General features: G+C 36.1%; 1 long non-coding RNA gene across 2 annotated transcripts in view; it reads right to left on the minus strand.

Moving 5' to 3' along the window:
• The window catches only part of LOC143693981 (uncharacterized), a 219,823-nt gene that overhangs the window by 173,558 nt on the left and 29,527 nt on the right, over positions 1 to 16,738 (minus strand). For both annotated transcript variants that reach the window (XR_013182143.1, XR_013182144.1), the window contains one exon: positions 10,655 to 10,819. This is a non-coding gene — a long non-coding RNA (uncharacterized LOC143693981). The remainder of the gene's footprint in view (positions 1 to 10,654; positions 10,820 to 16,738) is intronic.

Below are 16,738 nucleotides of genomic sequence, written 5' to 3' on the forward strand. Positions count from 1 at the left end.
TGTATGGCTACTGTCATTACAACTTCATTCTAGTAGCTCATTAGAACCACAGAAGCTAAACAAAAGTGCAGAAAAATTATAGACTCTCTTTCCTTTCAGCAATCTCTTTTATGCTAAAGAAGATGTTCTTCCTAGGAGAGTCAAATCTCAATTACAAATAGGTAATAAAAGCAAGCACCTTCATCCAAACAACCAGAAGAAAAATCTTACTTTGTGCAAGAAGCAGGTATCATGAGTACAATCCTATCAGCAAAACACTCACAGGCTTCTTAAATGAGCTTCTCACACTGCTGTCATAGGCACCCAGAGCTCTCTATGATAAAATATTAACTCTCTATCATAATCCAGCTTGTGTGTTTGTATACTGTTATGGTGCAGATGCTCTCAAAGCAATGAGAGAAAAATATATTTAGACAGAAATTATCCAGAACAGGAAAAAGACCTACAGCATGAGGTAGGGCTTCTCCATCTCTGACTTATATGACTCAGATATAAAATCTTTATCTGACAGCATTGCTCATCCCTGCTCATACAATTTTGCATAGGAATAAAGAGATTTAGTGAACTCCAGAGAACAGAAAGAGATGCTGTTGCATTCACATAAAGAAAAGGGGAAAGCAGTGCTTTTCTGGAAATGTCTATCTCAACCCTGTTACTATATCCTTTAGTCTTACTCATATGTATACATGTTATGAGGACACTGTGTGTCAGTGACACCAGCTGGAATATAATCAGGAGCATGAAAACCACTTATATAGCTCATGCCACAATGACAGGGCATGATATGGTCACCCTGTAAACTCTCATATTTCAGATGGAAATTTTCTGTCTCCAAAAACATTTATATCTTTTTTGAAAGCTATGATCAAGGCATCTAGGAGTTAAATGCTTCCACCAAGACAAAATGTTAATGCCAGAAAAGAGATTAGAAAAAAAAATCATTTTCATGTAAGACATTGAGAAAGGCAAATCAATCTTCCTCGTCCAATAAGCATCACACAAAAAAGGAGTACTTGGTCTGTAATAATTCTCATTCAATATCAGAAAAGAAGTTGTTTTAGTAAGTACAGAGAAAGAACTTTTAGTGAGAATTTATTTGAGTATATCTTTCTATTGACCTGAATGCCACCTTTAGTTGACATTGCCATCCTTTGGTTTGATCTCAAAATTCTTCTATATCAGTATTTAAACTATGTCCTCTAAGTCGCTCATCCCAGTTCTTTGCCCATCACATAAGATAGCTGAACTCTTGGGGTGCTGTTAGTAAAAATACAAACGAAATGCAGAGTTACTTCAATTGATCAAGAGCAAATTGCCATATTTGTGTAAAAACAAGAATAGATATTTCTAAGTACATCTGTCATAAGAAGAAGGAGCTGCTAATTATGGTAGCAACTGCAGTTTAATTGACTTGGAAGCTTAATATCTTTGTTTGATTCCATACTACTGACAAATAAATTGAAAAAAAACAAATTAAAGAACCAGCATCAGGCATTTGGTTGGAATTGATTAACATTTAGATATGATCAATCCAAGATATGAAGCATCATTAATCCAGGTAGTGACCCCTAGTTATGTTGCTCAACTGCTCACAAATCCACAAACCTTGTAGCTGAATTAATAGCATTAATTTTATCTTTTCCAGCACTGGCTAACTACAATAACTGAACATCAGTAACAGTGGCATAAGTAAAACCAGTGACACAAACATCTTAACGCAATGGAAAAACATTTTTGCTTACTTTATATGGCAGAGTAATATGCTTTGGTCTTCAGTGGATCAGCTGCAAAAGTCTCCCTCATCTGAGAAATCAAGTGGCAAGCAACCATCACAATTAAGACATTTTCACACTTTAACTTAATGATATAGTTAGATTTCTGATAAATTTAAAAGCAGAGTCCCACATTTCTTTCCATTGTTCTCAAAGCAAATAATCCATAAATCTTTTTACCACGTGGCTTGTTAAAATTAATTCCTCACAATCTTTCCCTTGAAACTCAATACTTGGAAATTTTCAGCCAAAGCATTTTGTTTACTCAGAAGAGAATATCCTCAAAGACACTAGAATTTCAAGAAGACATTAATTACTTTTTATTAAAGGGAAAGTATTAGTCACATATTTTTCTATGAAATTCCCGTTACAGACACATAGGTCATGATACAAAGTTTTAGAAAAAAACAATCATCACTGCAGCAAGAATGTACAAACCATGCAAGTCTCCTGGCTAGAGAATCCTAGGAGTTATCTCCATTAAACTACACTTTCTAAGATGCTACTGAGAAAGTATTGAAGCCTTTAAAATGCAGACTGAAAAGGCACTGATAAAGATGTAAGAAAAACAGGTCTTTTATAGGAAGTTAAAAGGAAACCAAAACCAAGCAACCATCCAGAAAACTTTGGTATTCTTGCCTCACATGTACACTCCAAGGTTTTGCTACTGAACTCAGGACAAGACAGAAATTTTAAAAAAATAAAATAAAATAAAATAAAGTGGTGTGTCCACATAATATTAAGGCTGTCCTTTAAAAAGCATATCTAAACACAGGTATGTAGATACAGAAAACTTTGGCCAGTCCTTTTGCTGCACAATCATGTTCCTGCAATTCCAGCATTTATAGTACAGCACTGGGTTATCCCAAGTTTAACTTGAGCTGTCTGAAGATGCAGCTAAATATCTGCTCAATAAAGAGGCACTAGTAGAAACTTTGGAAGAACACAAATTCCATTCTTATTTACCAAAAGGTAAATGGTCTCTTTGGGGAGTAAAATCGTTAGGGCCCAGATCCCTTATGGGACAGTACTGCTACAAAAGGTAGATAAGGAACTTGTTCTAAGTCCGGATTCTGTATCACAAAAAAGCACATAAAGAATTTCATACTTCCACCAGCTATCAGAATGATCACAATGTACTCATTCACTCTGGTCACTGGTCACATAAGAGCTGGAGGAGTACTAAGATGTGTTATCAGAAGACCTGGTCTCAATCTTTCTGGTCTTGCTGAAAAAAGGGGATAAATAAATTCTCTCTCCACATATCTCATTTTCCTTTCTAGCAAAAATTGTCAGATCCTGAAAGCATAGAAACCTGGGAAGTTCTCTATGACAGTATCTGTCATTCTGGGTAGTTTGGGAAATAAAAAGAAGGTATAATCAGGTCAACTTCAAGTGTCTTGTAATTCTATCCTAGCTTCACTGAAGCCAGTCATCCTAAAAACATTAACATACTTCAGAATCCCAAATTAATTTGATGCAACTGCCACTCAGCTCCTGTCCTAGTACTTTCCATTTGCTAGGCACAACAAATTAATGGCAATTCACACAGGGCACAGTTAAGGAACAATACATAATGTTCTTTTCAAGAACTTTCATTATTGCCTAAAGCATCATTAGACTCAAACTTCTGAGTAGAAACAAAAATTTGTTCTTTACATTTACAAGAAATGTGAGCTGTGCTGTGTGAGGTGTATGTAATTCCCACTTTGTAGAGACAGTACTGTGATTTCATTTAACCTTAGAAACAATCATTGAGGTTATTAAACTTGAAGTCTTTTACAGTCTGCAGAAAAGTTATTATTTTACAGCTACTTTGTATTTTCCTTTTTACCCCTCAGTAGTAAAAAAATCTAATATGCTAGCCCATCTCATCTTCAGGATATAAACAACTCCCCTGAAGTATCTGTCATTAAGGGCTATAAAGCATGAACAATTGGATGCAGATTACCTTGTCTATCCACAACACTTATGCATCTCCCCATTACCATGGTGCCTGAGCACTTCACAATTTTAAATGCAATTATTCTCATAAAATAAGAGAAGAGCTACCATCAGCAGTTTCTAGAAAGAGAGCAGAGGCACAGAAAGTCTGTGGGACTCTCAGTGAAGTCAGTCACAGAGGCCAACACTCAGACTAGTGGATTCACCTCTCTGTTGTTTTATTTTGCCCCAAGCAAGTATTCAGAGAGAGGCAGTCTGTATATGAAGCTCTCTGACATATTAATCCGTGTATGTGCGTGTGTAATGCAGAGAGCCTTGTGAAATTGTGCCCTGACCTAGTTAGGGGCTCCAGATGCTTCTGTAGGCTAAATAATTATGAGAGCAATTATGTTAATTTAGAATAAAGTTACTGAATTCAATCAAGTTATTCCAGCATTACATCAATCTGAGATGAGAATTGAGCACTGAGTGGCACATGCACTAATGGTTTTGGACCTTTTTAGTGTTCATAGCCCACATGATGCATTCAATGGCCTCCTTAAATCTAAAGTGTGTCCAGAATAACGGGAAAGTGCTGCCCAAGCAGAAAGCCTCTCCTGTTCAATAAACACTGTCCTCTGAAGTACTAGCATTACTAGAGGAGAAAAGCTTCTTTAAGCTTTCTTCTGTTATCTCAAATGTTCTAGAACTGTGTAAAATTGTTTAGAGGTTACAGCGGCATTTCTGCTTTTACAGCTCATTTAACTATGCAATTAGACATTACAATAGATATGGAAGATTTAAAATTAGATATGCTTATCTTCAGTGCATGGGTCAGTACTTTTAACTTTAAAACAAATTAACATTTTGCTTCTCATCCCCCTCCCCTCTCTACCACAAAATGAGGGTGTTTATCTTAACTCAGCAATTCTTATTACTTCCATCAGATGGTAGGAAGCAACAGGATAAGTTTTCTGGATTTAAAAGAAAGTGCTGCTGTGAAGCAATTGCAAGATAGCCAGACCAATAATTCATTTTGTAAATGTGGAGGAAAATATGTGCGAATACAAAATTTCCACGATAGGAAGGTGAACAGGCAGTCCAATGACTGGTAATTCAGTGCTGGAAATTACATCAGCCTGAACAGATATACAATATTATATTTCTATTCAAAATGGGGAAACCGAATGTCAGCGCAGTGGGGGACAAAGTAGTAGAGGAATATTGCATCTTTAATAGGATTTTGAATTCAAATATGCTGAGTAAAACTGCTTAAAATTGTATTGGAATAATAAATAGATAACATTTTCATTTAAAAAACAAACCAGCTGCTGGATCAACATATAGCTATAAAATCCATTCTTTTATGAAGAGGATAAGAAAATATGCCCTGGAAATAGAAATGAGAAGTGAAATCTCAACCATGTGGCCTTCTTCAGACTATGGAAGGCAAAATATAACAAGGTTAACTTTGTTCTTTTTTGTCTGCAGCCCAAAGAGAGTCTCAAAGCCACAATATCGTTTTTCATCATGGTTTCTATTTCTGGAATAGAAGAGGGAGGTTGGGGGGTGGAGAGGAGAGAGATTTAAGCTGCTTTCTTTCCTTCCCATTTTCTTTCAGTCACAGAGTAGCATTATTTGTATTTAACATTCTACATAATGTTGGAGTATTTTGTGTGAGAAATTATGCCTATTGGTTGTTGCCTTCACCCACAATTAGTAAATGAGAACAGTGTTACAGGGTAAATGTGTCACACATATTCTTAAGAGATCAAGAAGTCAACTTAATCCAGAAAGAGTGCTTCCAGTGACCAATACCAAGTATGACTGTAACAGAAAGGAATAGGTCTTCCATTCACTTGAGGCTTTCTTTAAACACAAAAAAAAATCAATAGAAATTGACATTATTATTATTTCAATGAGAGTAGGATCAGCTATTTATCTCCTATTATCAACAGTTTTCAATGACTGGAATGTCAATAATTAACCCTTTTTCCTCATTGATATTGAGGCACCATTAGAAACAGATCGTCCTCTCCATGCAGAAAACAAAAAGCACCCTCCTAAAGCAACTCAAACAATACAGAAAGTACAGTTTTAGGAATCAGAGCCTTTGAGAAGTTAGACACAGATTTTCAAATAGCTAAAGAAAGTCAGGGCAGAGTTCCCACCCTCACTAAGGCCACCTACAACTTTACAACTACCTGAAAGGAGATTGTAGCAAGCTGGGTGTCAGTCTCTTCTCCCAGATAACAAGTGACAGGTGAAGAGGAAATGTCCTCAAATTGCACCAAGGAAGGTTTAGATCAGCTATTAGGAAAAATTTCTTCACTAAGAGGGTTTTCAAGCATTGAAACAAGCTACACGGGGAAGTGGATGAGTCATCATCCCTCCCTACAAGTATTTAAAAGACAAATTTAGAAGATGAGGCACTTAGGGACATGTCTTGGTCATGAACATGGTGGTGCTAGGCTAACTCCATGGCTGGACTCAATGATCTTAGAGCTCTTTTCCAACCTCAACAATTCTATGATTCTATTCTATGTTCCTATGATCTAAGATATTTTCCCAACCATCCATAATTCCTGATGGTTTTGTTTGTCATTATTTGATTAAATGCAGAAGAAAATATTTTCTTTTAAAAAGACCTTATTTGAGCTATGGCTAGAAAAGGGATATGAGATAATGGGAAATGAGAAATTTTTTCATACATGTACAAGACCTTAGGTTTCCCTTACCACTTCCCTTTCCAAGTAAAACCTCCATGATTTTTTAATTTTTTTTTTCAATAAATTCTTGAAATCTGCAGCTGTTTGGCCATAAATTCAAACCATAGGCTGGTAAAAAATATTTGGAAGAAAAACTTAGTGCATGCTGAAGGTAAACACACTTTCATAAGCACATTAAACCTTGTCCCGTAGGATTGCAGAGGCACTGAGCATAGAGAGCATTTTCATTTAAAGACTGGTAAAGCTCTTGGTGTTCTTGCTATCAGTGCTCACCTAGTTTAGCTAAGTTATTGAATTAAAAATTAATGAAGGACCAGGTTTGAAATTCTGCCCCACTGCACAAAGCTTATAAATACCCTACAACGATACTGCATCATCATGATAAATTATACATGTAATGGTTCTGAAAGTTATGTAAATTCAAGAAAACTTTAATAAAGTTGTACTCTAACTGACATTGATTGTGTACAGTTGCAGACACAACTTAATCAACTGATTCTGAGCTGCAGTAAAAGAGAAATATGTATTCTTTTCTCTTGTTTACTCCCTGGAAGAATAAACTGAAAATCACCAAATTATCCTCCCTTCACAACTGTCTGAATATTAATTGCAAGCTTGAAGGGCAACAAAACACATTCAGCATCACCAGGACTAGTAATTAATTTGAAAGTTTCAGACTCTGACATATTGTGTACACAGTGCTGAAAAGATAACCCAGAGAATGTATTCCTCCTTTGCTGCTTATGGTCTGTGATCATTCTTGTAGATACATTCAGAATTTAAATTTTTCAGACTACAGACAGAATAAATTGCAGACCTTTAGAAATTAATCCAAGGCAAAAAGGTCACCATAGAACAAAAATTCTATGCCATGTTTAAGTAATTTTGGTGCTAAATTATTCATAAGAAATATTCCTATTTTTTTATGAAATTAAAAATTTTGTTTCAAATCATCATGAAGAAAAATTGTGGTTAAACCACTATGTCAGTCAGTAGTTTTCAGTGGTTTCACAATTTGGCAATACAGAGAGCTCACAGAACTCTGACAAGTGAACTCTCACACTTCAGGGAAAATATTTACACTTTTTAATGCTACATTTACCGAATAATTCCTTTTTTCCTTATGTTAATTATTTGCACAAGATTTAGTCATTTACAAACACATTGTGAAGCTTAAAGGAGTATACTGACACTGTTCTCTCAGGAAAGCATTTACCAGAGGGCTAGTAAGAGTTGATGAGGACAGATATAAGTATTTCTGTTTTCTCTAGACTTTTTAATTTCTTTAGATACAGAAGTTTATACCTGTATAAATGGAAACTTGCTTCTTTCCCAAAGCTCTGCCTCGTGTAAATTATGCCAATACCTCAAAGCTTGCAGAGTCTGCTACAACAGCACCTAGACATCAGTTCCCTGTGCATGTTATTGGAGAGTAGATCATTTTACTCATTAGAAAAGATGCAAAAAGAAACATGAAGACACAGCTTGAATGTCCAATCCAGCTCAGCTTTAATATGCATCTAACAAGTACTAGAGGACTTGATTCTTGATTGAAACAATTTTCTGAAGACCAATTCTCAAAAATTGGGAAATATGCCATGTAATTGGGTCAATGGTTATATGCACTCTAAATTTTAGTATGGCCATATTTATTTCACTTGCCCTACCCAGTCTGTCTAAATGCAAGACATTTATCATCTGGAAGTAACAGACATAGTAGTGTGACCTTCAAAGAACAAAAATATCTTATATGCAAGATACAGCATTTTTTTTCTAATCTTTCTAAACATCAGTGGCAGGCACAGATATTCTTAATTACCAGCGCAAGATATTAGCTTTATCAGAGCACAACATTTTCCCACCTGTAATCCTCAGGGTGCATGACATAACAAATTCAGGGTTCATTTGGGCACCTTGCATGCCACTTAGTGTGGTCACAGGTAACCAGAGTGAGCCTGCTGACTGAAAAATGTAGCATTCAAGGCTACAAAGAATTCAGCATTCAAAACTTACAGTTTTAAGTTCCAGGTTGTCTGAGCCAGAAAAAATTTTGGATTTGCTGTCCTCCAAAGGCTAGCATCACCAGAAGTTCTTCAACACAACAATCATTAAACAAGGAAAGAAATAGATAAAAGGCAAGACACAAAAGCATCATCTGATCATTTCATCAAACCAATCAGGGACCAGTTATAAGAAGATCCAGAACTCAGACTTGGACAGCATCACAGCTCACTTATATTCAGGTAATGACTTAAATTATCTTATGAAGCTAAAGAAGAACAGATTGGGTCCAGAACAGAACATCTCCTTAGTAAAGAAGTATTCAGATACACATTTTTGGAGTTGAGTCATTTGTCCTTCTAGAGGAAAACAGTCCAAGTAGGCACATATCACAGAAGTTCTTAAATAAATGACAGTAAAACTCTTATTGACATTTTTACAAACAAGCTCCACTTTCACCAGGACATTCTTTAATGTGATGTGCCAAAAACTCCCTTTAGTAAAATCTTCTAAGGAGACCTCCCTTCTTGCAATCGTACAGAGAAGCAATCATTCCCTTATTCTTTATGGTGGACAACTGGGAGTTTCAGGCTGACACTTGCAGTTGCCCTTTCCTTGCCCCCTCCCATGGGCAAATGAATACAAGCCGTTAAATCTTTTCATCTTTATCTTTAGCTTCTTAAGGAAAGCTAGTTTCACCTGATCCTCACAAGACCTGGAGTCAGAGTGGAGCATTTCAGCATTCAGGGCTGCTAAAGCAGAAATTCAAAGGACATTCCTCCCACCTCTTCAAACCTAGCCACCAGCAACTCAGTAACCTCCGGCCTGAGATGCTTTGTATAAAAGCACTGACACATCAGTATGACACCTCAGTACTGTAACGCCTCTGGTGATTGTTTCTAAGTTTTGAGATCAGAAGTGCAAAGAAACTTTTGATAACAGAGTGTCAAAAATAATCAGAGTAAGTATGTTGTTTGTAGTCCTAAATGATAAATTCTTGTCAGTAAATGCTCAGCAGCTGGTACAAATTCTCAGATGGTCAGCAATTACCTTAAATTCCACACCAAATCAAATCAATTTCTCTCCCTACCAGTTATATGTGTATTAATTCCTGGAGAGCCTGGATGTCAAGCACAGTTTTTTGGTGGGTAGAAATATTCTCATTTCCTCTCCATACTTGCAGACAGTGTTTTAGTTTGTTTATAAACCTTATCTCTTTCGGACATGCACATTCACATTCACCTATTGTGACTCTGAAAGTGTCTTTTAAAAGTGGAGGTAGGATTTCAGATACCTTAAAGGTGGGGATAGTTGAGCAATGCAAAAAAAAAAAAAAAAGGTGAAAAATAGGAATCAGTCCCCCTTCCAAATATAGAAGTAGTACAATAAAGATCTCTAGTGCTTTGTAGCTATAGTTCCAAGAACTTGTTTTGCAAGGGTAAGGCTTTTCCTCTGTCAGCTTTTGACTTTAGTCTTTCATTTTCTTTATTTTCTCACAAGTGCCTTGGAACAAAATATTTGATTTCACGGTGAATGGAATCTTTTGTGTCAAGCTAAATTAAATGTTTCAGTCTTTCATTTCAGCAAGAAATATTCCTTTCATTATTGTTTGAATAATTCTCTCCCTTTCTCTTTCTGTTCCCCTCCCCTCAATTTTATAGTCTGATTTGGCAAGGCTATATCTGACATGACTGCACAGGTTGTCAGACATTCCTCCCTTTCATTGACTAATTTTTATCCAAATTTTCAGTCATAATTCAAAGCTACTACAAGAATTTCGTGAAAATTGGTGTCTCAAAAGACGGTAGACACCATACTAATACTCCCACTGGAGAAAAGGCAAACAGAACTTAGTATTTGACAACCTGCTGGGATGCTCAGCATATATTCACTATCTGATCAGTTTATCTAGATTATCCAGAGTAGCCACAGGATGTACACTATTTCTCACCCAGTAAGTAAACAGAAAGTAGGTAAAGATTGACAGAAAATGGAAACAGTATGATAGTCTTCAGGAACATAGAAAAGATCTAGAAATATCTCAATGCTGAGTTTCTGGTTCTTGCAGTGGAATGGGAGGGTGTTGTGGGAAACACATAGTATATAAATCCATCATAAATCAGGCTTCCATTGCTCCTTTGCCTGTAGACTGGCTGCCAAAACAAAACTTACTGTTTACACAACTTCCAAACTACACCCACCTCAAATGTTGCAAAAAAGAGCACTTACCAGCTGGGAAGGTTGAGGGTTTTCACTTCACAGTACTGTCTCTGACTGACAATTTCTGTGGATGCTCCCAATAAGACAGAAGAGAACCCCTGTAGGATTATCTTCTCTGCAGAAGCAGCAAAAGCCATTTGTTGTCCCACAAGTCTCAGGCCCAGTACTTCATACCTACAAAGGAATTTACAGATCCATTCAGTCCTCCTTCCCATGAAACCTTGCTGCATTAGTTTAGGAACTGGCCTGCATTCGCTAAAATTTCCATCTCCTTATTTGCCCTTAATAAATAATTGAGGCTGGCCATTATTAAGGAGACCTCCAGCTGCCAAGTGTGAAATATCTGCCTAGAGGGCACATGATTAAGGACAAGTTCATAGCTCATGGAACATATTCAGTTTTCTTGGATCCACCTGATGAAACATGTCAGTTTACTAAGGAAAATTATTTGTGTCTGCATCTGTATCCAAATTCTTCCCATGCCAGATTGGAATTAGATGGAAATGTAAGCTCTCTTCTCTTTATTTGAAAATATTTTTGGTCTATGTATAAACCAAGGTGTAATGGAGGTCCCTAGCTGATATGTTCTTGAACTTGTAATTCTGCTGACAAAAAGCCAAATATGTTTTCTTCCTTCTTAGATTTGCAACAGGACCGGGATCCTTTTAAAAACTGTTGCTCATGCAAATCTTACCAAAGTCATCCCATACACCTATAAACTATGGAAATACAGACCCTCAGCTTACCCATGGACATAGTTATGCTCAACTATCCTCACTTGGGCTAAGCAACACATCCCATTACCCTACAGATAATTCATGTAACTGCTACTCAATGCAAGTAAGGATACAGACTTTAAAACCTAGTATCTTTTGAGGGGCTAAAAGCCAAAAACAAAACAAGGTAAAAAAAATTTACATTATTTTGACATATATTTATGGATTCAAGTGACTAATTGAAGGGCTAGCATAAAGACATACTCATGATTGGAAATTGATTGTACTTTTTTCAAACAGAGCCAGAGATTTCCTGGGGTTTAACCTGTCATTTGCATAGGTTAATTTTAAATGGCAGTGCAAATTTAGCTTGAAAAGATAATTACAATATTTCACCTCTTTTCATCTCAGGTTATGTAAATGAGACTTTAATCTTTTTGCAGTTCATATCATATTAATAAGCAAAAAAAAATTTGATTTATGTTATGCTGTCAATCATTTGATAGCAGTGGACGCAAATGAAAGCATGTGGGTACAAATCAGGCTAATTTCCAACTACTCTCTTAAGTCTTTCTTTTTATCTATAGGTTTATGGCACATATTCTAGATAAGAAAGTGAACAAAGAGATAGTTTTGACAGGTATCTTGTTAGATTGATTTGTCATTTTTGTCAGTAGTAAATTAATTCATCTTTCTGATAAGCAAACTGTTTCTTAGACAGACAGTTCTTTATTCTTTATTTCATTGTCTAAGATTCCACAGCTCTGCTCAGGTTCAACTATCTCTCACACATTATTTTTGCTAAAAGTCTTCCTTACCACACTCTTTTTTTTCCACAGTGAGAATGAGGGTCCAATAATTTTCTTCTGGTTTTTCTCTTCTATTTTCTAACAAGTTCAGAATTTGTTCCAAGAGTAGTGCAACTCAGCTGGAATCAGGATGGTCATAGGCACTAATGACTTGGCTTTGCTTTCAACAGGCACTTTTATTCCAAGGATGTGAAATGGATGGAAAGAGCTCCAGTTCCTAACCATCATGATCAGGGGACACTGTTTTTTTACCTATATGTAAACTTTGTTCTCCATTTCACAGATGAAGTATTTTCTGGGTCTTGGGGCAATCAGCCTGTCCCAGCAGCAGTCAGGACTGGGCAGTTACAGATTTTTCTTACAGTAATTTGATTTCTTTGTTCTACTACAGACAGGGCCTGCTTCCTTCATGAGAAATATTGCAGAAATTATTTCCTGCATAAATCTTAGAAAACACCATCTCCCTCTCTCTCCAGAAACCCTGTAACAGCTTAAAAGCAGATCCAGCCAAACACTTCTGTCTCACTGAGCCCTCCATTTACTCCTAGGACATGAAAATATGGCCTTGAAAAGCTGTGTCTCCATTCACCGAGCTTCCCTGTGGCACTGAGGAAAACTGATGAGATCTAAAACTATAAAGAAATGTAAGTGATTAAATGCTCAAGACCAAGGCTTTTCCTTATATCTCTGTTCCTTTCTGTCAGACTTCAATGCACATCGGTATCATCAGCAGGCTAAGAATAATTTCTCATTTCACTAAAAAATATTATCTTACCAGTTAAAAAGTCAAATTTTTAGGACTTTTATCCCATAGTTGTAATTTCTTCAGACCTTGACACACCTACCTGTCACCTGAGATCATCTTAACATGATTCTTACTGCATATATGGCAATATTTGAGAGTTAAAATAATCCTCTGGCTCCCTACAAGTATTAAAATCCAGATAATGTCCTTTTTTAAGATTTTCAAAAGTCTTTTTTAAGATTTTTCAGAAGTTCAGAAGTGTGTAAAATAACTCTCAATAACCATTGTCCAGTCCTTGACATGTCTTTCTCATTGAAAGGAAATGGTGGACTTCCTACGGCTATGAAAGATAACAGACACCTGAGAGAAGGGATCATCTAAGAGAAAAAAAATTATACCAACATAGGCTTAATCGCTGTAAATAAAAAATAACTTTCATCAGAAGAAAGTTTGGCTTGTGGTTTGTGACAGTGTTCACAGGGGTTCTTGGATGAGGCAAGAGATGAGAATGTTGACTCCATGTTCAGAAGACTTGATTTTACGATATATATATTACATTATAACTAAACTAAAAAGAAATAGAAGGAAAGGTTTCGTCTCTCAGAAGGCTAGCTAAGAATAGAATAGAAAAGAATGATAACAAAGGCAGCTGGCTCGGACAGAGAGTCCAAGCTATCTGGTCTGTGGTTGGCCATTAATTGTAAACATTCATAATGGCCCAATCACAGACACACCTGATGCATTCCACAGCAGCAGATAACCATTGTTTGTATTTTGTTTCTGAGGCCTCAGCTTCTCAGAAGAGAGAAAATCCTAAGAAAAGATTTTCACAAGGAGATGTCTGCGACAATGGTTTATGTATGAACATTACTTGAGCCAGCCTTCATCTCTCTCTTACACCAAACTCTGTCTTTTTTCAAATTTCAGAGTGTTTTCTGTATAATTTTATAGATTCCAAGGAAAAAAAGCAAGTATAAATGCTGGTGTGAGAAAGTCTTTTTCCAATATCTGATCTGGATTGAAAGAAAAATCACCAAGCACATTCTTACATGGTTTGAGGGTTTTTGACTGCCATTAAAGATTGTATTGGGATCTATCCAAACTACATCTGTAGTTCAAAATTTGCTTATTACAGTGCCCCTCTAAACTGAGCTCTCTTAAAATTTTCAGAATGGTTTTTTAAATTATGTCATTTAATAAAATGTACAGTAATGTTCTGCTTCCTGACTGCATGTGAGGGGGCTTCAAGTAATTACTTTTCCTTAGTTTTCTCCCACACATGTACAAATGCATGCACTATGCCTCCCACATTATCCTAAATGTGCAGTGTAAAATTACTGCACTGACAAGGAAATAGAAATAATTAAGTCCTCTACTTTACCACTAGATCATCCAGGTCACATTCCTTGTGACTTTCAGTGTAATAAAGCACTTTGACTCATTAAAATCAATAGGACTAGTGCTGGACATGGTTGATATTACATTTGCAGAACAGCATTTTTCCCCAATGAGAATATTGATCGAATTCTTTTAAACTCTTCTACTACTTCCTCTTGTTTTCCCTGCTGCTCGCATGAAAGCAATGCCAATTTTGAAAAGTTAAGTAGGGCTTTCCTTAGCTGCTACTCAAATAAGGTTGGTTTGGGAGTTTTTCTGAAGAATAAATGATGTTTGTTCACTTAACTTTGTCTTTCAGCCATGAAAAACAACCTGGTTTGTATGAAACATCTTCTTAGGCCTGAAAATCAGTGTAGCAAAAAAATCTCCTTTTCCCTTATCCTACAAGGTGAAAAAAAGTACAAAAATTTTAAGTTCAACTTTGGTAATGATGCTAAAATATTCACGAATGTAAAAAGGAGAGAGAGCGCACACTAGAACTTTACTCCATGACTTGCGGTGAAAGTGTTTTAGAGTAAAAGGTTGTTTTACTCTTGGGAATTCATCTGCTGTCTGGTTTTAATGTGTTACATAGTTACTCTAAAGTAGTAAAATAGTAATTCCAGTACTGAAAGCATTTTTGTTATTTGTTTTTTCTCTAAAGAACAAATTACCAGTTTTTACCTGGGAAAAGCTCCCAGCTGAAATGCTCAAACATTCAGTGGATCAGGTTTTCCAAAGCAATGTTCATTCTTACTTTATTTCTTTTTTCAATGCAAAATTACTGTTGTTGGGCATTATATCAAAATGCAATTCTGCAAAGTAAACCATCTATTCTATAGCAGATATTAAGAAAAAAAAAATTAAGCCCCTCATTCATGGGTTCAGAGTCCCCCTTTTTAAAATAAAAGTCTGTACCCTTTACACTTATCAGTCAAGTTCTTTCCTTGAAGCCAATCAGACTGTAGGTAGCATATTGAATAGTCACACAACAAGTAGCTGTCACTTTACAAAACTAATATCCATTAAACAAAATGGTCATAAGTGCATCAATCTAATGTAATAGCAAGAATGTCACTGAAATAGAAAGTTGTCACAGGATCAATGTCCCCTGCCTTGAAAATAAACATTGTACTTTCGACTCAGCACTTATCAAGCAGCAGGAGAACATTATCCTGTGATAACATCCTATTCTATTGACATTATCTGTTAACTAGAGATACTCAGTGAAATATCAGCTTTTCTCACTTTGGATAAAATAAGCACTCATTTTACATCTGTTATACATAATTATTGAGCGCATGTATTTCCCATAACCTGACTTTAAAAAGGCAAAAATTATTTTAAAATAGTTTACAACTTATACTACTACTTATACAGCCACAGAATGGTCTTTAATAAGCAAGAGGCAATGAAGCATTAGACTTATAGCTATCTCCAGATTGCTTTCTACTGTTGTCAGACCCTTCCCCTAGCTATTAATTATTTTGTCATTTTCTCACATTGTCAGGCTATGATTTTTCCTTGGCTATCCCCATGTCTAAACTACCTTTCCAATATCCAGTCTGACTGCTGAACTGTCTACAGACTTTTTTTGGACAAGGAGGGTGAGGTGTGGGAAGCACTTTCTGGTTTGATTTTGAAGTAAAATTTTTCCCAGATCTGTTTTAAAAAAGCAAGTACATCAGGACCAGATAACATTTTGATGGATAAATCAAAGATTAATGATCCTAGGATGAAATCTTTCTCCCACTAAGACCCACGTGCATCTCCCTTAGAAGTCAACAAATTATTGGAGCACTGCCAGACCCTTTATAGGCACCTGCTGAATTTCTTAATTCCATCTGTCCCTCACAATTTATTTACTAATTTCATAGCTGAGGCTGCTATCTGGTACGTGAATTATTTCAAGGCAGCATCTCATTCACCAGCTAGGATTTTGGCCTCCACTCTCCCATCACCCTTTCACTCAGGTGTCTATAGCTATTCATTGACAATCATTGCCTTATGAGGTTTTACCCTTCTTTTGTGTGATTTTTTCACTTAGAAAATAAAAACTCTTAATCTTGCTCCCTGAAAGTATGGAAATTACATAAGGCATCATGTAGTTTTCAAAAAAACAAAAAAATCCACATTTTTACACCTTAAGAAATTTGCTACATTATTGTGCAAAATAGAGCACTCAGTTTGCACATTTCAAGAGAAGTGCTCTTAATTTATTGCAACATTGCCACGTATTCCTATATTTGATTAAATAACAAATAAGAGATCCATATCAAATTATGTTAGCCTTTTGTCTAGGAGGAGTAGCTACTACACAGTTTGTTCCCATGGAGGTGAAGTAGCTGGTCTGCTACATAATAAGGTTTAGAGTATTGAAGTGGAACAGTTTTCCTTGTTGAAAGTTTAATGTCAGCTGTATTCCTTTGCATGCATAATGTGTTTT

Source organism: Agelaius phoeniceus, chromosome 4 (genome assembly GCF_051311805.1).
Source record: "Agelaius phoeniceus isolate bAgePho1 chromosome 4, bAgePho1.hap1, whole genome shotgun sequence".
Taxonomy (NCBI): domain Eukaryota; kingdom Metazoa; phylum Chordata; class Aves; order Passeriformes; family Icteridae; genus Agelaius; species Agelaius phoeniceus.